The 26,580-nt window shown below is 47.9% G+C and overlaps 3 non-coding genes across 3 annotated transcripts; all 3 read right to left on the reverse strand.

Moving 5' to 3' along the window:
- Positions 1-10,017: 10,017 nt before the first annotated feature.
- Trnar-ucg (transfer RNA arginine (anticodon UCG)) lies at positions 10,018-10,090 on the reverse strand. The gene has a single exon. It is a non-coding gene; the product is annotated as a tRNA-Arg (tRNA).
- A 6,036-nt stretch (positions 10,091-16,126) lies between these two features.
- Positions 16,127-16,198, reverse strand: Trnat-agu (transfer RNA threonine (anticodon AGU)). The gene has a single exon. It is a non-coding gene; the product is annotated as a tRNA-Thr (tRNA).
- Positions 16,199-23,418: 7,220 nt separating this feature from the next.
- On the reverse strand, positions 23,419-23,490 carry Trnat-cgu (transfer RNA threonine (anticodon CGU)). Its single transcript has one exon. It is a non-coding gene; the product is annotated as a tRNA-Thr (tRNA).
- Between the last annotated feature and the right edge of the window lie 3,090 nt (positions 23,491-26,580).

Here is a 26,580-nt window from a genome sequence, read left to right on the forward strand (position 1 = left end):
GGTACTGACAGAATCATTCCGATGCCGAAAGAGAACCTGATGACCAAATTTGGAAATAATTTTATCAACCTGAAGGGGGTCCATAAATTTAACAAAGAAAACATAGAGTTCAGTATCAAAATAAGCAGTGTGCACCTGATCGGAATGAATGCCAAAGATATCTACTAACCAAACATGAATCTCAAGGGAACTAGGTTGCACATGGCGGGAGGACTTGTCAAAAGCAAAACTAACTGTAGCCTGACGAGGAATAACCTGAGACTACATTTTCAAAAACAACGCGGTCTAAACCGCTACACAAAAAACACTGAAATACACACAGAAAGTAACACAAGGAACGAAACAACGACGGAGAAAAACTCACTAAAGGTACAACACTACACGTAAACAAACGATATCCCACTAAACGTAACGCCACGGCGGAGCGGAAGACTAGGCACATCCACACGGCACGGCGTCGGAAGCGGAACTGTGCCACTGAGCTAAAGAGGCGCGGCCTAGCGGAACTTTTGCGTAATTCGTCCGTACGGTCGTCTGAATCATCAGACTTCAGCTGACAACACTTCATATTTTCGACTAATATTTGCAGCTATGGCGACCCATTACTGCTTGGCTACACATCTGACACGTAGCCGATGTTCTCTACAAACAAAACCACCTGCACTTCAGAACATGACTTTCACACATGTCTACAAAATCACCTTCACCTTCAAATAGAGTTTTTTTGCGACTGATGGAGACGTAGGCAAATTTTAAAGTTGCTATTTCCATTACATCACGTTAATCAGTAAATCGGTAATTTAAATCTGCAGCGGAAAAAAATTCCGTTCCACCCAGCGTAGGGCTCGAACCCACAACCCTGTGATCAAGAGTCTCATGCTCTACCGACTGAGCAAGCCGTGCTGCCTCGTTGGATACCTGCTGGGTAGCAGATCACACAGTTGGTTGGTCCCATACAGAATCTCTCCATGCTGCCTAATTTTTTTCCTAACGTCACACTCGTCACGTACTTCACTTTTATTTCATAATCATTTCTGAGAGGTAAAGGAATTGCATGACAATCTGCAGAGCTACCGGCGTCAAAATTAACACACATACTTGATGTGACTCAAAAGCCGAACGAGTTACTTTCCGACGTTGTTTTAGATGTGCCAGTGCCAGTCAAAACTCGCGGTGATGGCACTCTGCCGACCATTTCGCTAGTTAACGCCGGTCTTGTTGTGTGTGTTTCAAGCTCAACACCATCTGCAAGCACAAAATTGTCAACAGCAACATTCAGACGGTTTCGTACTGCTCAATTGCTACATTAAAACGGTATGTTTCTTTTTCAGAACTGGAAAAACACGACCGTGACAGGATTCGAACCTGCAATCTTCGGATCAGAAGTCCGACAACTTATCCTTTAGGCCACACGGTCACTGACTACCAACTATAACTTATATACGACTCATCTCGAAACGCTCACACCCCCTGAGGAATTGTGTTTTCGTTCCACACAGCCGTTGCCCCTTACTCTTTCCCACCCATTCGTTACATTCAACATCTTACGAGACCGACCAAACATAGACAGGAAAACAAGACCACACACTTTGAGCATTCGGAATCGATGGCAGGGTGTCCCTCACCGCATTTGCTACGATGGCAATTTGCTACTACTGCAGAAGCGGCGGCCGCGACGACGATGACGACGACGACGACGAGGACGACCGCGAGAGGCTCAGAGATTTGTGAGAAAAAATCTATAAAATGTAATTCTGATTGCCTCGTCCCACCTTATGCCGTACCGCTTTGGCAAATGCTTTATCTGCGCCATTCGCCTTAATCACATCTGAGAGTAATTCTTAATAAAACGCCTGTCGCTAATTGTTCGTCATCACAGATACTGTTTGCTATACGGCCATGACGCGCAACTGATTTCCAAAATTCGTCTTCCTCCTGTGAGGATGGAACTCACGACCCCTGGTTTGCTTAGGCAGTGCACTACCACTTTTTTTTTTAGTGAAAAGTAGGGCCTGTCCGGGATTTGAACCCGGGAACTCCTGCACCCAAAGCAGGAATCATACCCTTTTTTTTTTCGGGCCTCCATCCACCCCTTCTAGCCCGTCCTCACGCTCGCCAAAATTGCCTTCATCGGCTCGGCTTCTCAGCCATAAAAAAAGTCACCGTTTATATTAAATAATATTCGTGAGACAGTTTAATGCTCTTCAGTATGCATTTGGATAGTTGGTTAAAACACTATATTGCATGTGGGGATTAAACTAATTAACTCTTCTGCGAGAATGTGAGTAACTCATCACAACGTCCAAGGAAGACTGCATATGTGAAAATAAACTGGAGGGTGCTGGAGTCTTCCGCAGCATGAAGGAGCAAATCTTCTCCTCCTCTTTTATGGGAGATTCAAACATAAAAGAAACACGTCTTCCGTGCATATAAACGAATCTTCCTAAATAAGTAAGAAAAGAATAATTGTAATGTGAGTATTAGATCTCCGAAATTCCACGGGGTTCCTGTAGAGCAGTCTCGTATTGCTGTCGACAGGAGAGGCATCGCCCCCCAAAGTGTCACCACTGTCGGGGCGGTCCGTCGCATATTCGTGACCGTTCGATTCCCGCAATCCGGATCCTAATTGCGGCCATTATAATTCTGAAGGGGCCATCCAGCAGTAGTTTCGTACTGCAGACGTCGCCCTGGATGAATATCTCTCTACGTTAATGTTCGGAGTAGGAAAGACGCATACTTTTCTCTATATTTGTCTATTCGTTGAAGTTTCTGGTGTTGAGTTAGTAGGTATAACCAACAGTCTTCTTTATTTTTTTCTGGCGCCGATAATATATAATACACCGTCTGACCTTGAAGCCAATTGACTGCTCGTCGTTTTGAGGGGGGGGGGGGGGGGGGTATGGAACGGCATCGGGAGTGAGGAGTCCAGCTGGAGTAATCATCCTAGGTGGAGTACGCAGCATACTTGAGAGCTTCCGCGCAAAGAGAATCCAGATGTCCTTCACATCGTCGCATAGAAAGCGATGTTCAATGGTATCTAGTAAAGTACAGTGAACGCAATTCGGAGTGTCGGACAAGTGAATCATGTGTAGCTTTGAATTTGTCGGTATGATCCTATTGACCGCCATGTACCACGTAGACCGCACCTGCGATGGTAAGTGTGCGTCGTGAATGTTTTCCCAGATCTTTGCCCAATTGCAGTCTTTATACTTTACTTCTATTCTGTTCCGCGATTTACTGTCCGTCAGGCAGCTGTAAAGAGCTCTGACCCTGTAAAGATCATTCTCAGGTATGGTGCATTGAACATAGCTGTAGTCTAGGAAAAAATTACTAAAGTGGCATAATGCAGTCGGGATGTGACTTACGTTGACAGGAGGCGTCATGCTGGCTGGTGCGATTTCATGGAGAAGAAGGGCCGTTAAGGAATGTGTTGTTCGTTGCCATTGTTTATACACGTTGCTGATATATAATGCTTTCGCTTTGTGGTAAACATCAGTCAGATTGAGGCCGCCCTTTCCCATGGGGAGCGTCAAGGTTTCAAATGCGACTTTGAAAATTTGTCCCCTACTGACAAAGTGGCCGAGCGCCGCAAGCATGCGTTGTGCTATGACCTTTGGTATTGGGAGGATTTGCGCGACATAATTGACTTTTGAAACGATGTAAGTATTGACTAAAAGCACTCTTTGTATAGCGTTGAGATTTCGCAAATGATGTTGCCGTATGCCGGCCCGAATTTGTGCCAACAATCTCCTATAGTTAAGAGCAGCCGTGCAGCGGATGCTGCGCGTGTATTCAATGCCGAGACATTTAAAAGTTGCCATCCTTTTTAGTGAACGGCTATTGACAAGTTCTAGTCCCCTTCCAAGTGCCATAACGCCAGACGTTTTACAGTTGACTTTCGCTCCTGAGGTTGCTTCATAAGTGTTTATCAGCTGAAACGCGCGTTCTAAGTCTTCAACTTTCGTCACCACGAAACTGACGTCATCCGCAAATGCCTGGAAGACAATCTTCTGGCCATGTATACGTAATCTCGGAAGGTCTTGCGTCAGGGAGATCAGCAAGGGTTCAAGAGCAACTGCAAACAAAGCCATTGACATCGGGCAACCTTGTCGGACCGACCTAGTGATGGAAATAGGTTTACTTAGTTGTCCGTTGAGACAGGATCTTAGATGTTCCGTTTCTCAGCAGGAGTGTAACAGTGTCAATAACTTTCCGTGGAAAATTCATTGCTGCCATCGCGCACAGAAGATATGAGTGACTGACTTTATCGAATGCTTTTTCAAAATCTAGCGAGACTAGAGCGCATCGGATGTCACAAGCGGCGGCTGTAGCTATGATATCTCTATATTCGCTTAACGTCTGCTGGATGTTTCTAGTTTTCCCAACGCTCGTTTGATAGGCCCCCGTGACAGTACTGAGTACCGTACTGAATCGCTGCATCATGACCCGCGCGAATATCTTATAATCCATATTAAGTAATGTAATCGGTCGGAGATTGTCGACTGTCTTGCCCACAGGGGTTTTTTGGACCAATACCACTATGCCCTCACAGTATTCCCTTAGGATATCATCTCCAGCGTTTAGGATATCATTACAGACCATGGTCATCCTTGGAACTAAATTGTGTCGAAAAGTTCAATAAAACTCGGCCGGTAATCCGTCGGGGCCAGGCGATTTATTCTGTGGGCTCCCTCGAATGGCGTCCGCTACTTCATCGTCAGTTATTACTGCAGCGAGGCCGTCTGCTTCTTCCGTGCTCAATGTCGCAAAACGGCGTGCCATGAGGGCTTGCTGCGCCGCTATATCCACCGGGTGTTCCGTTAACTGTGCTGTGAAATGTTTATAAATCTCGTCTCGTATGTTGCGCTGGTGGTGTAAGTGTCGACCATCTGCAGTGTGCAGTTCTGTCAATATCTTTCTGTGCCCTCTTTTCTGTTCGCGAATAACATGATACATTGATGTCGTTTCGTCCTGTACGGCGTTTTGCAGACGTGTCCTGACTTTACAGCCTTCCAATTGCTTCCGTTTGAGGGTTAAAATCGTAGCCTGTATTCGTTTACTATGCATATGATTTGCTATTACCGTTGCATCTTCTCGATATAAATCCCTTAAACACTGAAAGTAGAATTCCAGGGTTTGCTTCTGCCAGGCACATCGATCTCTGGAATAATTCTTCATCGCTTTTGTTAAGGCGGGTTTTGCACATTTTACCCACCACGTAATGGCAGAGTCGTATGCGGGAAACTTTCGTTCGCATTCTGCCCACGTGTTGCGGAAGACTGTGTGACACTCGGGTTCTGTTAAATGCGCTACATTTAGTTTCCAGGTCCCCTTGCCCTGTACGTCCCTTGTTTGGCTAAAGTGACGGTACATAAATATGCCACATGATCTGTAAAGACAGTCGGCCATAGCTCTGGCTGCAAAACATGTTCACTCATATTTGCTGATGCGTAGATTCTATCGACGCGGCTAGCTGAGTGACCAGCAACGAATGTGAATCCGGGCCTGTCACCATGTCTATGCTCCCATGTGTCAATTAAATTTAACTCTTCAATGATGGCGCGAAGCTCGGCGGACGGATTGAAATTTAGTGTCTGGTCTATGGGACTGAGTACACAGATAAAATCACCAGCGAATATAAGTTGGTCTGAAGGTGGTGTGAAAAGTGGCACAATGCCATCTTTAAAAAACTCTGCTCTCTGTCGTCGTCTCCCAGAACCGGAAGGGGCGTAGAGATTAATAAATCTGGTAGTATCGATAGTAGTCGCTATACCTCTGGTATTCGCCAGGCGTTCGATATGTGACATCACTATCCCTTCCTTAGCCATGATCGCGGTCCCTAGTTCAGTACCATTTCCAGGATTAACGACAGCATTGTAACTTGTGATAATGTCAAGGTTAATATTGGTCACTTCCTGCACCGTAATGAGATCAATATCAGTGGCATAGAGAAAATCTTGAAGGTTTTTTAAGTTGAGTGGGCTACTGATCTTATTGATGTTCAATGTCGCAATGCGGTAAGCTTGCAAGGACGTCATGAGAACAGAGGTGTAGGTGACAATATGCCTACTATTGATGTGGCGAACATCATCTAAAAGATGTCCGCGTCATCAGCCACTGCACCGACGCCGGCGGTAGCCGTGTGTTGCTGGTGGGACACACCTGCTTGAGCTTCTGATGACGGATTCTCTATACCGCGCCGATCCCGTACTAAATCTTCTTCCCGACCACCCTCTTCAACGTCATCTGACCAATCGCACACGAACTTATCTGCGTTCATATCGCAATCCGAGAGCTTGGAACATTCAGGCATAGGGTTCGGATCCAATGAATCGGCCACCGCAGGGTCCCCTGAGGGCGATCGTCCGTGATCAGTGTCCAATTCGTCTGCCCAAGATTTTTTTGCCGTTTTGCTGGTTGCCGACGACGATGGGTCAGTTACTTCAGTCAGTTTCTGTCTGGCGTGGTTCGCCTTTTCACCCAATATTGGCGCCTTTGCTTCTGCCCCTTGATGTGCTAGCCGGCGTTTCTTCTGAGATTTGGGAGACCGCGGGGGCTGGTGGCCAGCCATCTCGTTCGACTCCATCCGGTCCACGTCGGACTTGTCGTCTCGAACCGGTACGCCCGCCGGAATACTTTCGGTGTCCGGTGGGTGCCCCATCTGAGAGTGAGTATTGCCCTCCTTCTGGGTGTGTGAAAAAGGAACATTCGGTACATCGTTCGCTTCCATTGGTGTAGCGCCTTCGTGCACTGCGTGCAAACCCTCTAGCGAAACATATAAACTAGGTTCCGAGGTGACATTAGCCCGAGCGGCGGCGACGTATGATAATGGCAACGTAGACGTCGGGCCGCGCAACTCACGCTCACCGGCCGGTATTTGCGCCACGCGTCATTGGACACACTGAGCACGGATAAGTTCTGTGGACCCACATCCCGCACAAGTTCTAGGCTGCCCGTCATAAATCACTATGGCCCTGTAGCCACACACAGTGAGGTAGGACGGAATGTGCTTTAACATATCTATCTTCACCTGATGGACACCGTTTAGCACTGGGAAAATATGCATGGTCTACCACTTTTCTGCCGTATTGCTGATGACTGTTCCATATTCCCTCAATTTGGCATTAATCTGGTCAGCGGAAATTTCAAAGGGTAATTCAAATATGCGAACAGTTTTCACTCCGAGACCAGCAAGCGAAATTCTGACATCACCAACATTGCCGTCAGAATGGTTGAACTTCAACACTCCTCCACAAGATTGAACGACCTGCTCGCATTTCTCGGGATTCAACAATTTGAGGTACACCGTACTGCTGACGATAGACAGGTGAATGCCAATCATATCATCAATAGTTATTTTCATGACGTCTCTAATAAATAACTCAACCTCAAAGGATTTGGGTCGTGCATAATAAGGGTCAAAACTCAATTTCAACGTGTCTTTCCGTATAAGTTGATCCATTATAGTCGAATGCAATTCATCACGCCACAATAAAACTACGTAGCAATGCGCACACTCACCAAACAACACGCGACCGCCATAGGCGAGAGCGAAAACAACCCTCGTCCGCCCGCCAAGGCCGCTGCCGGCTGACTGCGCCCACTGAGCTAAAGAATCGCGGCGTAGCGGAACTTCTGAGTACTTCGTCCGTACGGTCGTCTGAATCATCAGACTTCAGCTGACAACACTTAATATTTTCGACTAATATTAGCCGCTATAGCGACCCATTACTGCTTGGCTACACATCTGACACGACGCCGATGTTCTCTCCAAACAAAACCACCTGCACTTCAGAACATGACTTTCACACATGTCTTTAAAATCACCTTCACCTTCAAATACAGTTTTCTTGCGACTGATGGAGACGTAGGCAAATTATAAAGTTGCTATTTCCATTACATCACGTTAGTCAGAAAATCGGTAATTTACATCTGCAGCAGAAAAAAATTCTGTTCCGCCCAGAGTAGGGCTCGAACCCACGACCCTGTGAATAAGAGTCTCATGCTCTACCGACTGAGATAGCCGTGCTGCCTCGATGGATACCTGCTGGTTAGCAGATCACACAGTACTCGTTTGGGTTGGGTGGTCCCATACAGAATCTCTCCATGCTTCCTAATGTTTTCCTAACGTCACACTCGTCACGTACTTCACTTTTATTTCATAATATTTCTGAGAGGTAAAGGAATTGCATGACAATCTGCAGAGCTAGTTTCGTCAAAATTAACACACATACATGAAGTGACTCAAAAGCCGAACGAGTTACTTTCCGACGTTGTTTTAGATGTGCAAGTGCCAGTCAACACTCGCGGTGAGGGCACTCTGCCGACCATTTCGCTAGTTAACACCGGTCTTGTTGTGTGTGTTTCAAGCTCAAGAAGATCTCCAAGCACAGAATGGTCAACAGCTACATTCAGACGGTTTCGTACTGCTCAATTGCTACATTAAAACGGTATGTTTCATTTTCAGAACTGGAAAAACGCAACCGTGACAGGATTCGAACCTGCAATCTTCGGATCCGAAGACCGACGCCTTATCGATTAGGCCAAACGGTCACTGACGACAAATTATAACTTATATACGACTCATCTCGAAACGCTCACACGCCCTGAGGAATTGTGATTTCGTTCCACACAGACGCTGCCCCTTACTCTTTCCCACCCACTCGTTACATTCAACCTCTTACGAGACCGACCAAACATAGACAGGAAAACAAAACCACACACTTTGAGCATTCTGAATCGATGGCAGGGTGTCCTTCGCCGCATTTGCTACGATGGCCATTTGCTACTTCTGCAGAAGCGGCGGCGGCGACGACGACGACGACGACGACGACGACGACGACGACGACGACGACGACCGCGAGAGGCTCAGAGTATTGTGAGAAATACATCTATAAAATGTAATTCAGACTGCCTCGTCCCACCTTATGCTGTACCGCTTTGGCAAATGCTTTATCTGCGCCATTCGCCTTAATCACATCTGAGAGCAATTCTTAATAAAACGCCTGATGCTAATTGTTCGTCATCACAGATACTGTTTGCTATACGGCCATGACGCGCAACTGATTTCCTAAATTCGTCTTCGTCCTGTGAGGATGGAACTCACGACCCCTGATTTACTAGACCAGTGCTCTACCACTGAGCTAAAGAGGCGAGGCCTAGCGGAACTTTTGCGTACTTCATCTGTACGGTCGTCTGAATCATCAGACTTCAGCTGACAACACTTCATATTTTCGACTAATATTTGCAGCTATGGCGACCCATTACTGCTTGACTACACATCTGACTTGTAGCCGATGTTCTCTCCAAACAAAACCACCTGCACTTCAGAACATGACTTTCACACATGTCTACAAAATCACCTTCACCTTCAAATACAGTTTTCTTGCGGCTGATGGAGACGTAGGCAAATTTTAAAGTTGCTATTTCCATTACATCACGTTAATATGGAAAACGGTAATTTACATCTGCAGCGGAAAAAAAATCCGTTCCGCCCAGCGTAGGGCTCGAACCCAAGACCCTGTGATTAAGAGTCTCATGCTCTACTGACTGAGGTAGCCGTGCTAACTTTTTTGATACCTGCTGGTTAGCAGATCACACGAGTACTCGTTTGGGTTGGTTGGTCCCATACAGAATCTCTCCATGCTCCCTAATGTTTTCCTAACGTCACACTCGTCACGTACTTCACTTTTATTTCATAATCATTTCTGAGAGGTAAAGGAATTGCATGACAATCTGCAGAGCTAGCGGCGTCAAAATTAACACACATACTTGACGTGACTCAAAAGCCGGACGAGTTGCTTTCCGACGTTGTTTTAGATGTGCAAGTGCCAGTCAAACCTCGCGATGAGGGCACTCTGCCGACCATTTCGCTAGTTAACACCGGTCTTGTTGTGTGTGTTTCAAGCTCAAGAACATCTCCAAGCACCAAATGGTCAACAGCAACATTCAGACGGTTTCGTACTGCACAATTGCTACAATAAAACGGTATGTTTGTTTTTCAGAACTGGAGAAACACGACCGTGACAGGATTCGAACCTGCAATCTTCGGATCCGAAGTCCGACGCCTTATCCATTAGGCCACACGGTCACTGACGACCCAGTACAAACTTATATACGACTCATCTCGAAACGCTCACACCCCCTGAGGAATTGTGTTTTCGTTCCACACAGAAGCTGCCCCTTACTCTTTCCCACCCATTCGTTACATTCAACCTCTTACGAGACCGACGAAACATAGACAGGAAAACAAGACCACACACTTTGCGCATTCAGAATCGATGGCAGGGTGTCCCTCGCCGCATTTTCTACGATGGCCATTTGCTACATCTGCAGAAGCGGCGGTGGCGACGACGACGACGACGACGACGACGACGACCGCGAGAGGCTCAGACATTTGTGAGAAATACATCTATAAAATGTAATTCAGGCTGCCTCTTCCTACCTTATGCCGTACTTTTTTTTCCTTATTGTTATTTTATACCTATACATAGGTAGGCCAGCAGCGGCGTAACTCAGCCGCTCTTCGGCCACAGACATGAACATAGTACAAGCAGTAATAGACACACAGAGACATTGAGGTTAAAAAACAGTAGACAAAACAGAGTGAAATAACAGAAGCCGTTCACTGTGGAGCAGTCAAGTTAAAAGTGATTCACACAGCACATAACGGAGAGATACAAAGTAGCACACATGAACGATGGAGCACGGAACAAGAGACACGGATCACTAGGGGGACGACAGAACACATAAGCACTGCGGTGACAATCTCTGGTGGTTGGTGATGTACTTGTCACACGAGTAAGGCCGGGGACCTGCCAGAGAGAAGGGGCAAGGGTAGGAGGGAATGGGGGAGGGGTTGATGCCAATGGGGAGAGGAAGGGTGAGGGAGGGGTGGTGTGCAGAAGCCCAGGGAGAGGGGGAGGGGAGGGAAGAAGGGAAGGAGAGAAGGGAGAGAGGGTGCCCACAGGATAAGGAGAGGAGAGGGAAGGCAAGGCTCAAAGTTGGTAGGAGGGGTAAATAGAGGGGAGGAGGGCTTTATCTGGGAGGGGGAGTTGGCGGAAGCCACCTTGGGAGAGGGTGTGGAGAGTGGGAGAGCAGGTGGGATACAGGAGTACAGGCGCGGCAGTGGGTTGGGGTGGGAGAGGATGGGAGAGACAAGCGGGTGGGGAGGATCAAGCTTGTGGGAGGTGTAGAGGATCCGTATCCATTCGAGGAAAAGGAGGAGGTGTGGGAAGGGGATGAGGTCATAGAGGATCCGTGTGGGGGAAGGGAGGCTGATGCGATAGGCGAGGCGGAGTGCATGGCGTTCAAGGATTTGAAGGGATTGGTAAAAGGTAGGAGGGACGGAGATCCAGGCGGGATGGGCATAACAAAGGATAGGACGGATGAGGGATTTATAGGTGTGGAGGACGGTGGACGGGTCCAGACCCCATGTGCGGCCAGAGAGGAACTTGAGGAGGCGGAGTCGGGAGCGTGCCTTGGCTTGGATTGTCCGGAGATGAGGGGTCCAGGAGAGGCGACGACCAAGAGTGACGCCAAGGTACTTGAGGGTGTGGGTGAGGTTAATAGGACGGCCATAAATGGTAAGATAGAAATCAAGGAGACAGAAGGGTGGTTTTGCCTACGATGATTGCCTGGGTCTTGGAAGGATTGACCTTGAGCAACCACTGGTTACACCAAGAGGTGAACTGGTCAAGATGGGATTGGAGAAGGTGCTGGGAGCGTTGCAAAGTGGGGGCGAGGGCTAGGAAGGCGGTGTCATCGGCGTATTGGAGAAGGTGTAGGTGGGGGGGGGGGGGGTGCAGGCGGAGGCATGTCCGCCGTATAAAGAAGGTAAAGAAGAGGGGAAAGGACGGAGCCTTGGGGCACACCGGCGGAGGGGTAGGAATCCGTGTTGTGGATGGTGACATAGGAAGAACGGTGGGAAATGAAGGAGGCGACCAGACGGACGTAGTTTATGGGAAGGGCAAAGGTTTGGAGCTTGAAGAGGAGACCAGAATGCCATACACGGTCATATGCGCGTTTAAGGTCGAGGGAGAGAAAGATGGCAGAGCGACGGGAGTTGAGTTGTCCTGAGAGGAGGTGAGTGAGGTGAAGGAGAAGGTCATCGGCAGAGAAGGATGGCCGAAAGCCACATTGGGTGGAGGGAAGGAAGCGGTGCTGGTGGAGGTGCTGGTGGATGCGGCGGGTAAGAATGGATTCCAGGACCTTGCTGAAGACCGAGGTAAGGCTTATAGGACGGTAGGAGGAGACAGCAGAAGGTGGTTTATCAGGTTTGAGGAACATTAGGATCTGGGAGGTTTTCCACAGGTCGGGGTAGAAGCCGGTGGACAAGACCACAGTGTACAGTCTGGCCAGGGTGGAGAGGAAGGAGGCGGGAGCTTCACAGAGGTGATGGTAAGTAACACGGTCGTGACCAGGAGCGGTGTTGGGTTTGGTGCGGAGTATAGCTAGGATGTCTTGAGTAGTGATAGGGGTATTGAGTTCGGTGTGTGTAATGTTGTCCAAGTATTGGAAGCCAGGAGCGAGTGGAGGGACAGAGGTGTCAGTTCCATCACGGACATCGGGGAAGAGGGAATAATGGAACTGGGGATCGTCAGGGATGGTAAAGATATCCGTGAGGTAGGAGGCAAAATGGGTGGCCTTACTAAGGTTGTTAGGAAAGGGACGGTCATTATGGAGTTAAGAGGTAGGGTAGCATTAAGACGGGTGCATGTCTGTCGCTAGTCCCGGCGTTTCTTAGCCGTGAGCAAGTTCCGGATGTGTCTCTGGAGTTGCCGGTGGCGTCGTAGTGTGTCCCAGTCACGCGTGTGAAGGAAGGCACAGTAAAGATGACGGGATTCTCGAAGGAGGAGAACGGCCTGTGGGGGTAAAGTGGGACGGTGTGGGTGGACAGCGACGGTAGGGATGTGGGCCTCCACGTCCTCAGACAAGGTCTGCTGGAGAAAGGACGCGGCATGGTTGATGTCATCAGGCTGGTGGTAGGTGAGGGGGTGGCTATCGACTCGGGCAGTAAGGGTATTCCGGTAGGCATTCCAGTCGGCACGGGAGTAATCATGGACATACTTGGGGGGTGGGTCAAGGCGATGGTCGGGACGGGGGCGACGACCGTCAGATATGGTAAGGAGGACAGGGAGATGGTCACTGCCAATAGGATCAAGGACGTCCACCGCTATGCGGCCAAGGAGGTTGGGGGAGGCCAGGACAACATCGGGAGTGGTATTGGATTCAGGGCGGGTGTGTTGGGGAAGAGGAAGGACATCTCCTTGCAGGGTGGCGAGGAACCGATGCCACCGCCGTAGCTGGGCAGCGGAGCGACTATGGATGTTAAGGTCGGCGGCAATCACGTAGGAGGAGAAGGTACGGTCGATGTGATAAAGGAAGTCGAAAGGAATAGGGGCAGTGGAGCGGACATAAATGGTGGCACAGGTAATGGTGAGGCCGGGGAAGAAGAGGCTGAGGATCAGATGTTCTGTGGGGTCAGGAGGCAGGGGTTGGAGCCGAACAGGGATCTGGCGGTGGTGGCCAATGGCGACTCCACCACGCGCTATTGGGAGGGGATTGTCGGAGCGATGAAGGAGGTAGGGGGAGGTGTGGACGGTGATGTGGGGCTGGAGAAAGGTTTCGTTCAGGAGGAAGGCAGCAACGCAGTGGGTCGTGAGTGTATGCAGAAGGAGGTTCTTGTTGACAGGAAGGGAGCGGATGTTATTGAACAAGAAACGGTGCTGTCGCGCCATGATGGGAATTTAGACGAGGGTGTCAAGATGGGAGAAGGTGAAGTGGGCCTGGTTATGGGAGTAGGTAGCATAGGTATTGAGATGGAACACGGAGCGTGCGGCGAGAGATATCTGCTGGAGGGTGTGGGGGCGCTGAAAAGGATGGACGTTTCGGAGGACAATGGTGACAAAGCGGATGATGTCCTCGGCAGTGGGGGGGGGGGGGGGAGAAGGGAGTTACCAGGGGGGTAGTGTCATCCAGAGGGCGGACAGGGACGGTGAATTCAGGAGTGGAAGGGACTGGTGGAGCCTTGCATTTCTGGGAGTATGTGGGGTGAGGGAGGTTACAGGTGTTGCAGGATGGAGGGGACAGAAGGTTGGGGCACTGCCGGAGGAAGTGCGCTTGCTTGCAGTGCGGGCAGACAGGGGCCTCGCGGAACTCAGATGTTTGGTGTGCATTATAGCGCAGGCGCCTCTGGCATCGGATGGACTGGGGAAGGGAGAGGGAAGGGTCGACCTTGTAGCGGCGGTTGAGGAGGAGGGCACCCTCCTTGAGGAGAAGGTCGATCGAAGGAGCGTGCTCAGAAATATCCCACATAAGGCGGGTGGGGCCGGCAGGGTTATGGATCCGGCGAACGGCACGAACATCGAGGTAGGGATGCGCCTTAAGCTCTGCCAACACCTCCTCCTCCGTGATCGTCGGACTAAGCCGAGTGATCACGGTGGTGAGGGTTGGCGGGCGACGCGGGGGTTGGTGTTGACGGGATGAGGAAGGGGAAGGAGCAGGGGCGAGAGAGGCATTGGGGCCGAATCGGGTAATGGGGATGCGGGATAGGATGTCGGTGTGGAGGGTAGGGCTATAGGAGGTGATAAGGACGGAGTCCCTACGGGGGGTGAGAAGGGAGATAGGGGCGCCAGGAAAGTGTTGGCGGAGGAGCAAGGTGAGGTTGCGGGCCTCCAGGAGAGAGGGATCTGGCCGGGAAAGGAGGTATCTGTAGGAGGGGGTGGTAGAGGAAGCGGTAGAAAGGGCGGGTGGGGAGACATCCATGGCATCTTTGGGGGGAGGAGGGGGAAGGGGCTGTTATTTCTTGGGAGTGGAGTAGGCAGGGGTGCCACTTGGTCGTTTTACAGGATGGGAAGAGGGGTCGGGGTACAGGAGCAACCTGGAGATGTTGGGTGGAGGCAGGTCCCGGCAGTGGTGCTGGGGCCGGCGCTGCAGATGATGCAGGTGTGGGCGCAGGTGCAGGTGCTGGTGGTGGTGCTGGTGAAGGTGCGGCACGGGTGGTGGCTCTCCGAGCCACAACCCGGGCGGGGGCTGCACGAGCGGATGAAGTGGCGTGGGGGAGTGAAGGGAAGGGGTCAGGTGAGGTAGTTGGGGGAGAAGGAGCGACAAAGGGAGCTGGGGAGGGAAGGGTGAGGAGGGGTGGGATGTAGGAGGCGGGGGGTGTTTGAGCACACCAAGTAATGGTGGTGGCAGCTGCTGAGGGGGAGGTGTAAGTGATGGCTGTGATAGAGGCGGTGGTGGTAGGGATGGTAATGGTGAAATGCAACAACTGAACGGGATGAGGGAAAAAGAAACACTAAGGATGACAGACAACGAAGACAAACACTACACTACACTGCACAAGTCCAGGAAGGCGATGACGGCGGCGGCGGCTGCTGCTGCGACGGCGGGAGCGGGGTACGGGGCCCCGCCCTGCTGCTGCGGTGGCGGAGGAGGACGGGCTCGGAGGCGGGCTGGCGGAGGCGGCGGCGATGACGACGAACGGGGCAGACTGCGTCAGCCGGCGACGAGAACGGCGAGCAGGAAGGGCTGCACCGGCGACAGGAGTCGTGCTGCGGGGGCGGAGGCTGCTGCAGCTGCTGCTGACACTGGTGCCTGCGCTGCCAGAACTTTTGGAAATGCTGGAACCGCTGGAACTGCGACGGGAAACGCTACTGGAACTGCTGCTGCTGCTGCTGCTGCTGCTGCTGCTAAACCTATCGCTTCGACGATTGCGGAAATCAATCCTCGAAGGGCGCAACTCTCTCGAGTTCCGCCAAAGACGGAAGCCGTACCACTTTGGCGAATGCTTTATCTGCGCCATTCGCCATCACAGATACTGTTTGCTATACGGCCATGACAATTCCTACATTAAAACCGTATGTATCTTTTTCAGAACTGGAGAAACACGACGGTGACAGGATTCGAACCTGCAATCTTCGGATCCGAAGTCCGACGGCTTATCCATTAGGCCACACGGTTACTGACGACCAAGTATAATTTATATACGACTCATCTCGAAACGCCATTCGCCTTAATCACATCTGAGAGTAATTCTTAATAAAACGCCTGTCACTAATTGTTCGTCATCACAGATACTGTTTGCTATACGGCCATGACGCGCAACTGATTTCCAAAATTCGTCTTCCTCCTGTGAGGATGGAACTCACCACCCCTGGTTTACTAGACCAGTGCTCTACCACTGAGCTAAAGAGGCGCGGCCTAGCGGAACTTTTACGTACTTCGTCCGTACGGTCGTCTGAATCATCAGACTTCAGCTGACAACACTTAATAGTTTCGACTAATATTTGCAGCTATGGCGACCCATTACTGCTTGGCTACACATCTGACACGTAGCTGATGTTCTCTCCAAACAAAACCACTTGCACTTCAGAACATGACTTTCACACATGTCTACAAAATCACCTTCACCTTCAAATACAGTTTTCTTGCGACTGATGGAGACGTAGGCAAATTTTAAAGTTGCTATTTCCATTGCATCACGTTAATCAGAAAATTGGTAATTTACATCTGCAGCGGAAAAAAATTCTGTTCCGCCAAGCGTAGGGCTTGAACCCACGACACTGTGCTCATTCTCTTCCGACTGAGCTAGACGTGCTGCCTCGTTGGATACCTGCTGGGTAGCAGATCACACAGTACTCGTTTAGGTTGGTTGGTCCCATACAGAATCTCTCCATGCTTCCTAATGTTTTCCTAACGTCACACTCGTCACGTACTTCACTTTTATTTCATAATCATTTCTGAGAGGTAAAGGAATTGCATGAAAATCTGCAGAGCTAGCGGAGTCAAAATTAACACACATACTTGATGTGACTCAAAAGCCGAACGAGTTACTTTCCGACGTTGTTTTAGATGTGCAAGTGCCAGTCAAACCTCGCGGTGAGGGCACTCTGCCGACCATTTTGCTAGTTAACACCGGTCTTGTTGTGTGTGTTTCAAGCTCAAGACCATCTCAAAGCACAAAATGGTCAACAGCATCATTCAGACGGTTTCGTACTGCACAATTGCTACAATAAAACGGTATGTTTCTTTTTCAGAACTGGAGAAACACGACCGTGACTGGATTCGAACCTGCAATCTTCGGATCCGAAGTCCGACGCCTTATCCATTCTTTTTTTTTTTGCTCTACGACTCTTTTTTTTTTTTTACTGCTCAATTGCTACATTAAAACGGTATGTTTCTTTTTTAGTACTGGAAAATCACGAGCGTGACAGCATTCGAACCTGTAATCTTCAGATCCGAAGTCCGACGATTTATCCATTTTTTTAATTGCCTTATCCATTTTTTATTTTTTTGTTTTATTTATTTATTTATTTATTTATTTATTTATTTTTTAGTCTGGCGCCTTGGACCGCTTTTTATTGTTTTTTATAAGGATGCATATCAGTAGGCGCATGACGGGGACAACGAGGGCAGGGGTCAAAGAACTCGAGGCCTGGCCACGATGCCCCCACCATCACTCCCACCGAATGGCTCCTTCAGTGCATTTTAATTGTTATAGAAAAGCGGGTATAGTCGTGTATATTTTTCGCCTGCTCTCTTTATTGTGGTAAGGAGCACTGGTTGTACGACGTCTGGGGGGAGATCTCATTGCAAAGCCGTCATTCGAGTTTTCAGTCAACAGACATTCGAGTACTAAACATGTGATTATATTGCAATATACATCAAGCATTTATGAGACACTTATTGGGTTGCAGACGTAACATAAATGGATAAAAGAAGAGGCATTTCCGTCATCTTGAACGTAGATTCATACTTCACTTCTGCAGTACTCCTAAAATAGTAGATTTAGTGTTAGACTGTGCGCTTTAACCAACACCTATTCGTTCGAATAAAATGATCAGCATGTTTCCATACATTTTCCTGTGGTCTGAATATTGTTTAATGTTGCTGTACTCCATTTGCATAAAAGGCTTGAATTCCGTTTCGTCGTCACCTCCTATTTTATTGATAATGTAATGGACAAACTGTCCCATTAACCAGTGTATTGCATTATTTTTGGTTTTCGGGTAATATTTAGTTTCAGGTCTGAACAGCACCATAGGAGTAATGGAATTGGGTGACGTTCGTTGCAGTAGTGCAAGACTTTTCCTGAGCCAATGCCAATTGTTGAGATTTCCAGCACACGTAAATCTATGAATCACAGTGTCAACTAGTTTACATTTCTGACATAAGGGGGTTTCAGCTTTCCCAATTTTATAAAGCCGCTCGTTGGTGCTGACAATATTATTGACGGCTTTGTACCATGCCGTTACCACATGTGAATTGAGCCCGTTAAAACTAATACTCTCCAAAATTGCATCCTAGTTGTGACTCATATATTTCGTGGCAATTTTATTTTGTCCTTCATATTGTTGTCTTTGTCTCATGATATCTCTGGCTGTAATGTGCAGTGAAGTTTTGAGTTTCTCGTTAACATAGCTCAATTCTGTGTACAAGATCCTAACGTATCGCAGGCGGGGGTTAATTTTTTGTACGTCTGCCGGTGGTTGAAGGCTTTCTGGTTGGACACATTTAAACAATTGTGTAGTAATACTGCCGGGGTTGGCGTGAAATATGTTTAAAGACCTTTTTATGAAAAGCGCAGATGCTTTATTGCGTATGTCCACCAGTCCGAGGCCTCCATTTCTAGGATGTAGAGTCGCAGTTCTTAGGTTAACCCTGAAGATTTCCCCCTTCCATAAGAAATTTGCAACCCTCGACATTATTTTCTGAGCTATCAACTTCGGCAAGGGAAAAACTTATGCCATATAAAATGCCTTTGAGAGAATGCATAAGTTAATGAACCTGACCCTCTGAACCTGGTTCATAAGTCGTTGTGAGTTCTCAATAAGTCCCCCTTGAATCTTTGTTAATACCTCTTTCCAATTGAGGGCTGTCATCCTCATTGGACATGCCGTCAGGATTGTCCCCAGGGTTTTATGGGTGGTAACTGACTTCGCCCAATCGCTGTGTATCCGTTCAAGACCCCGCATTCCCAGGATTGTACTTTTATTTTAGTTTGCTGTCGCACCCGATGCGCGGCAGTAGTTTTGAAGAATGGCCCCTAGTCGTATTGCATCATCTTGCCCTCTTATGACGACACCAACATCGTCAGCATAGGCTCTCACTACAGTTTTCCTGCCAGTTATAGTTATGCCCTTTAACCTTACATGAACACTTCTTAAAAAGTGCTCTAACGACACAACAAACAAAAACATAGATAAGGGACTTCCCTGTGGGATGCCGCGGTTTATTTGAATTTGCCGCGTCAGCTGACCGTTGACAGCTAATTTAGCGTTCAGACCAGTAGCAAAGTTTTTTATAACATTAACTGTTTTATGGACGAGTCCCATTTTTGTCAGTACCTCAAATAGGAAGCGGTGATTCACCGAGTCGAAAGCCTTATTAAAATCTATAAAAAGTGAAGCACATTTGATATTGGAAACCGATGCTAAGGCGATGATGTCTCTATATTCAGAAATCGTATTAAAAATACTTCTATTTGCTGCACATGACTGATGTTGACTAATTAATTTGTCGGTCAGAGGGGAGAGTCTCTTTTTTTTAAAATCCTGCATACTATTTTGTAGTCAGTGTTTAAAAGGGAAATAGGGCGGTAGTTGTTTAAACTTTTCGTCCCTTTGTTTTTCGGTAAAAGTACAATTTTGCTGTCTTTAAAATCTGCAGGTATCGTCTGCTCGTTAAAAATCTCATTGACAATGCATGTAAACATGTCACCAATTAAGAACCAGAACTTTCTGTAAAATTCTACAGGGAGTCCGTCGGGTCCAGCAGATTTATTCACCGGGGACTTGGTTATTGTCTCACGAACCTCTTCGTTACTGACTTCAGAAAGGATATCGTCGTTTTCAGAACTTGTCAATTGTGGTGATAAAACACTGAGAAACTCTTGCAGAGACCCCTCGTGAGGTGGGCTGGAGGACTATAATGCATAGTAGTACTGGTATACTGCATTTAGAATCTCCTTCTGAGACGTCAGTGTTGTCCCATTGGGGGTTTTAAGTTCACTAATAACAGTGCGTCGCCTATTCTTTGCATGCCGAAGCAGATGATATAAGGATGTTGTTTCATCATCTACCACCGACTTCGCCTTGGACTTCAGTTTTAAACCTCCCATCTGTTGTCTTTTAATGGCGAGTAATTTCGCTTTGGTGTGTCTGATGTCTTGTAATCTAATGGTTGACACGTTTGCCTGTTCATAGAGGTCTCGCAACAAACTGTAATAAAATTCCATACTGTTTTTTAACTCCCACGCTCTTTCTCTGCTGTATCTGGTACACACTTTTCTCAGTCTCGGCTTTGCAACCTTAATCCACCAGTCTAATACTGTGGGGTACCTCTCGATCGACCGCAGACATAAGGTCCACGCATCCGATACCGCGTCTGCCAAACCTTGCTCTTTTAAGAGAGAGACATTTAGATGCCACTGGTTCCTAAAAATCTGAATCGGCTGTGGAGCTAAATTAATGCACTCCTTCATACTGCAGTGGTCACTAAAATATACAGGTACGATTTCTGAATTTACTAGACATCTTTCCAAGTTTTGGGAAACATAAATTCTGTCTATTCTACTGCGCGAAGTCTGTGTTATATACGTATATTCAACCTTCGATGGATATTTTAATTCCCATGCGTCATTAAGTTTTAGGTCGGTTACTAGGCGTTTAAGTTCCAAAGAACCGTTAAAATGTGGTTGTTGATCTTTACGATTTAACACACAGTTAAAATCACCGCCCATTATAAAACTGTTTGGGTGTCGACGTAATAAATATATAAGTTCCTCTTTATAAAATGCTGCCCTGTCCTGTCTATTACTATTTCCTGAGGGCGCGTATAAGTTAATCAATGTGTTACCTAAAACGTTAATACTAATTGCCCTTCCAGATTCCAACCGCTCCACTTGACATACGGGAATCCCTTCCCTGAGCAGAACCGCTGTTCCTGTATGTGTTTGACAAGATACGTTAACAATTGCGGTGTATCCTGGTATTACAAATTCCGTCGTTACAACCTCCTGTAGCAAAGCGATATCGGTTCCAGAGTCATACAAAAATTCCTCGAGAGCAGCTAGCTTTAATGAGGTTCGAATTTTATTTATATTGATCGTTGCGATAGAGTATGCTTGCATCTCTAACTTGCTATTGGCCACCGACAAAGTTGGTCAAAAAAAAACTGTTGTACTTTTGGAGTGCTGAAATCCGGTTTAGAACTACAGTCATTCAGAACTTGGTAGCAGTCCTAGTAACACGGTCGCTAAACGTTAGTTTGTCTGCCATTGTCATCCTGCACCTTAGTACTGAGGGGCTGTTCGACATTGAGTGTGTCAGGAGGCTCATCTGGAGCACCTTCTCTGACAATTTCATATCGTATATTTTTCTGTGATTTTACGGCTGACTTGTCCGCTTTTTGTTTGGCTTGGGTGCGAGAAACAGTAAGATTCGGTTGTGGTTTTAGCGTACGGCGGTGGACGCCCTGAAAACCCTGACCTGATTTTGTTGTGGCAACACTCGACGCGGCCGCTTCAGCAGCAGTGTCTAGAGAGACCTGGTTTGTAAACACTGCCTGCTGTTTACATGCTACCTTCGTTTGTTGTGATGCTTGCGACAGTGTTTGCTTATTTTCCGGTTCAGGAGTAAACACTTTCTCTTGTTTACACTCTGGTGCCGGTTGCTGTGCTGTTGCGGTGTCGCGGTGTTGTTGTTCTACCGCTTTCGCGAAGTTCCCGTCGGTAACTGTTTACAGCTGGGAAAGTTGTCACTGCTTGGGGGACTTCTACTTTCTCGCTGTCGGCAGCTGCCGTTGCATTTTCTGGCAGTGAGCGAGATGTATCAGAAACTGCAATTAAATCCACTTGCATTCCGTCTTGGGGCACATGCAGATTTTCATCGCCAGCTTTCTGTTTACGTACAGCAGGAGATTGTCGGGAGGTGTCATCATCAGAATGATCATCTGTATGTTCAAGTGGTCGTTTCTTGGTTAGTACGTCTAACTCACGGGCAGAGGAATCACAATTGAAGCGTGTTACCAGGGGTGGAAAATCACTGCCTTCAACAGCAATAGTTCCAGTACTAAGTACAGGATCCGAACCCTCACCCTGTTTGGCCGTGTTATCGGTTGCCAAAACTTCGCTCAAGGTCATCTTGCGGCGTTGGACTAAATTTGTTTTTAGTACAAAGACACGACGGGGACAGTCCTGCCTTAAATGATCCGATTCATTGCATATATGGCACGTAGGGGTTTGACCAGTATAAATCACGTGTGCTTTATGCCCGTCAACAGTTATATGAGACGGGATATTCGTCTTTACTTCCATCTCTACCGAACGAATACCATTGAAGCTCTGAATTTTAAATTGCTTAAACCAACGTTCGTTAACTATATCCTTTACCTCACCATATTGAGACAGGGCAACCTTGATTTTCTCATTATCTATCTCGATAGGTAAATTTAACACCCGCACAGATCTATAAAGAGCATCAGCTCTCCTGATAGCCACTTTACTTGTAGAGCCGTCTCTATGCAAAAATTCGACATGATACCCGAATTTTCCAATAATTTTATCGACCGAAACGGGATCCAAAAACTTTACGAAAACACAGTAGTTGTCAGTATCTAACTGAGTGGTATGCACCTGATCAGAATTTATGCCAAGTACCTGATCAAGCCAATCATGAATTTCCAGAGCAGTCGGCGGAACACGTCGGGTTTCCTTAGCGAAGGCAAAAACCAGCGTATTCTTCCTCACAGTTGTAGCCATGGTATGCAGTAATCAAGGGGAGATTCCGGTAATCTCCACAAACGACAGATAATCGTCGATAGAAAACACAAAAACAGAACACAGCAGGCAGAAGAATCACAAGTTACACACGAAGAAAATCACAAAACTCAAAAACACCGAAACGCAAAAGTATACACTGGCGAAACACTGACAACACGCAGCAAAAGGAGGCACGTCCGTACGCGTCGGCAGCTAGAGCCAGAATGGCCTGAGTAATTGTGTTTTCGTTCCACGCAGCAGCTGCCCCTTACTCTTTCCCACCCATTCGTTACATTCAACCTCTTACGAGACCGACCAAACATAGATAGGAAAACAAGACCACACACTTTGCGCATTCGGAATCGATGGCAGGGTGTCCCTCGCCGCATTTGCTACGATGGCCATTTGCTACTTCTGCAGAAGCGACGACGACGACGAGAGGCTCAGAGATTTGTGAGAAATACATCTATAAAATGTAATTCAGACAGCCTCGTCCCACCTTATGCCGTACCGCTTTGGCAAATGCTTTATCTGCGCCATTCGCCTTAATCACATCTGAGAGTAATTCTTAATAAAACGCCTGTCGCTAATTGTTCGTCATCACAGATACTGTTTGCTATACGGCCATGACGCGCAACTGATTTCCAGAATTCGTCTTCCTCCTGTGAGGATGGAACTCACGACCCCTGGTTTACGAGACCAGTGCTCTACCACTGAGCTAAAGAGGCGAGGCCTAGCGGAACTTTTGCGTACTTCGTCCGTACGGTCGTCTGAATCATCAGACTTCAGCTGACAACACTTCATATTTTAAACTAATATTTGCAGCTATGGCGACCCAATACTGCTTGGCTACACATCTGACACATAGCCGATGTCCTCTCCAAACAAAACCACCTGCACTTCAGAACATGAATTTAATATGTCTACAAAATCACCTTCACCTTTAAATACATTTTCTTGCGACTGATGGAGACGTAGGCAAATTTTGAAGTTGCTATTTCCATTACATCACGTTAATCAGAAAATCGGTAATTTACATCTGCAGCGGAAAAAAATTCCGATCCGACAAGCGTAGGGCTGGAACCCACGACCCTGTGATTAAGTCTCGTGCTCTACTGACTGAGCTAGCCGTGCTGCCTCGTTGGATACCTGCTGGGTAGCAGATCACACAGTACTCGTTTGGGTTGCTTGGTCAAATACAGAATCTCTCCATGCTGCCTAATGTTTTCCTAACGTCACACTCGTCACGTACTTCACTTTTATTTCATAATCATTTCTGAGAGGTAAAGGAATTGCATGACAATCTGCAGAGCTACCGGCGTCAAAATTAACACACATACTTGATGTGACTAAAAAGCCGAACGAGTTACTTTCCGACGTTGCTTTAGATGTCCAAGTGCCAGTCAAATCTCGCGGTAAGGGCACTCTGAAGACCATTTCGCTAGTTAACACCGGTCTTGTTGTGTGTGTTTCAAGCTCAAGACCATCTCCAAGCACAAAATGGTCAACAGCAACATTCAGATGATTTCGTAATGCAGAATTGCTACATTAAAACGGTATGTTTCTTTTTCAGAACTGGAGAAACACGACCGTAACAGGATTTTTTTTTTTAAGGGCCTCCCATCTCCCCTTATAGCCCTCCTTGCCCTCACCAAAATATGCCTTCATCGGCGAGCTACAACGCTATCATATCTGTCGTGGTGGTATACGTCCGTCGCGGACGGCTTCTCTCGTGGATCATGTCGTGAAAATCTAATAAGAAATGAAAAGTCTTCCACAAAATCAAATTATCTGTTATCCTTGAAATGCACAATGAAAGACACTGCACCCCTGCAGACGATGAAAATGTCAAAATAAAATATCCATCCTACAAGAAGCCACGGGCGACTACGAGCAATATGTCTGAATAGAGTTCTTCGTTAAAAGATACACAAGAAATTCAATGACCATTCTTGGTGAACAAGATGCGCGTGGAGAGGACAAACTAAAAACTCACTACGAAGTCCATAAGATGTATGTAATAAAATAAAAGTAAAATAATATTGCCACTTCCATATGAGAAACGAAACGCACCACTGCTGTGATCCAAATGAAAGTAGTATAAAAAGCATTTTTCTTCTGTAACGCATAATAGCCTCACACACGCATCAGAACCATCGGGTCAAAGGCAAACAAAAATGATTGAAAAATGAACAAGAATAGATAGCCTCTTCAGTCTTCAACACTGTTTTCCATATATCAATGATTGAACGTTTTTGCGTAACCATGTTGTAACGCAGCACGCAGAAAATTAGCAAAAAGTTCGTTGTAATGCTTCAGCCGCTGTACATGGGAATGTGCATCCCACAAGTACGCTAAATACGTAGACGCATCCTGAACGTGGCACTCCAGAATTGCGTAGACCGTGTGGCCTAGGAGCCACACCGTTGCATTGTGCTTGGTGCGAGGGAAGGGTTGGAACCCTGGCGCAAGAACATCACTGACAGTCACGTGTGAGGGTGTCGTCCGGTTGATCAGAGCCACCATGACCCTACACAGGGCCCAGACTGGTGCCACAAAACGACACTGAAAGCGATGCTCCCTTGTGTCCGGAACGCCACAAGCACCACAGTTGGCAGATGGCAGCAGACGGATTTCCGAAAGACGTTGGTTTGTGGCCACCGTATTGTTGACCAGTTTATACCACTGGGACCGAACGCCGGAGGGCAACACAGGATGATGAACATTAAGCCAGACCTGCCGCCAGTTGGTCGCGGGGAAGCGAAGAGCGAGCTTGTGAGGGGGTGGCCTCCCCACCATTGCCGCATACAGTCGGCGAACATTCCGGTTCCTGTCCAGCGCCGCTTCCAGGACATAGCTCCGCTGCAGGTAGTAAGCTCGGACGTAGCCGAGTTGATACGGGATGCCCACAACGGACACCGTTGCGCTCTCGGAGGGCGGCCGGTAAGCGACGAGCATGGCCGCCACCGTTCCATCCGGGCTGTGAACCTGCAGGGCGGCCGTGCGGTGCACCAGCAGCGCCGAACACTTCCGGGAAAAATCTACGAGGCCGAGTTCCCCGAACCTTGAAAATTTCGTGGCGCCACAGGAGCCAGTACGCGGCCTGCGAAAACGGTCGGGCGAGGGGTCGCGGAACGTCCAGGAGCTGTGCCACGTACCAGGCCTTAGAATACACGGCGCTGTTAATGAGGTCGACTTTCTGGAGGAGTGTGAGACGTCGGCTGGTGTAAGTCTTACATAGGCCTTTGACATGATTCAGCAGCCGGCGCCAGGTGCGCGCCCGCATCTGCTGAGGATTAGCGGTTACATCAAGTCCCAAGATCGTATGAGTACGGGCTACTCGAAACCATGTCTGATCGGGATCCACTTTGCAATTTCCTAAAGGAATCAGCCCAGTCTTCCTTGGATTAATCAGGGCACCCGACGCACATTCATACCACCGCAGTAAGGGCCGTATTTGATGAAAATCATTGTCGTCGCCGATAAAAACACCTACGTCATCAGCATAAGCGAGACACGTCACTGAGGCACGATGAATGCCCACGCCGCCTATCGTGCGGTCCAGCGCACGCAGCAGTGGGTCCAAAGCAATTACAAAAAGGTACATAGATAAGGGACAGCCCTGTCGCACCGATCTACTAAGAACTATAGGTGGCGTTCGCAATCCATTGATTGTCACCACCGAACTGGCCCCTGTCAGGAAATGGCGTATCACGCGAATGAAGCGGAAGCCAAAGCCCATCCTTTCCATAACGTGCATCAAATAATCGTGGCTCATCCTGTCAAACGCATTGGCAAAGTCCACAGAAAGGACTGCT

The sequence above is a fragment of the Schistocerca gregaria genome, chromosome 10 (genome assembly GCF_023897955.1).
Source record: "Schistocerca gregaria isolate iqSchGreg1 chromosome 10, iqSchGreg1.2, whole genome shotgun sequence".
NCBI lineage: Eukaryota > Metazoa > Arthropoda > Insecta > Orthoptera > Acrididae > Schistocerca > Schistocerca gregaria.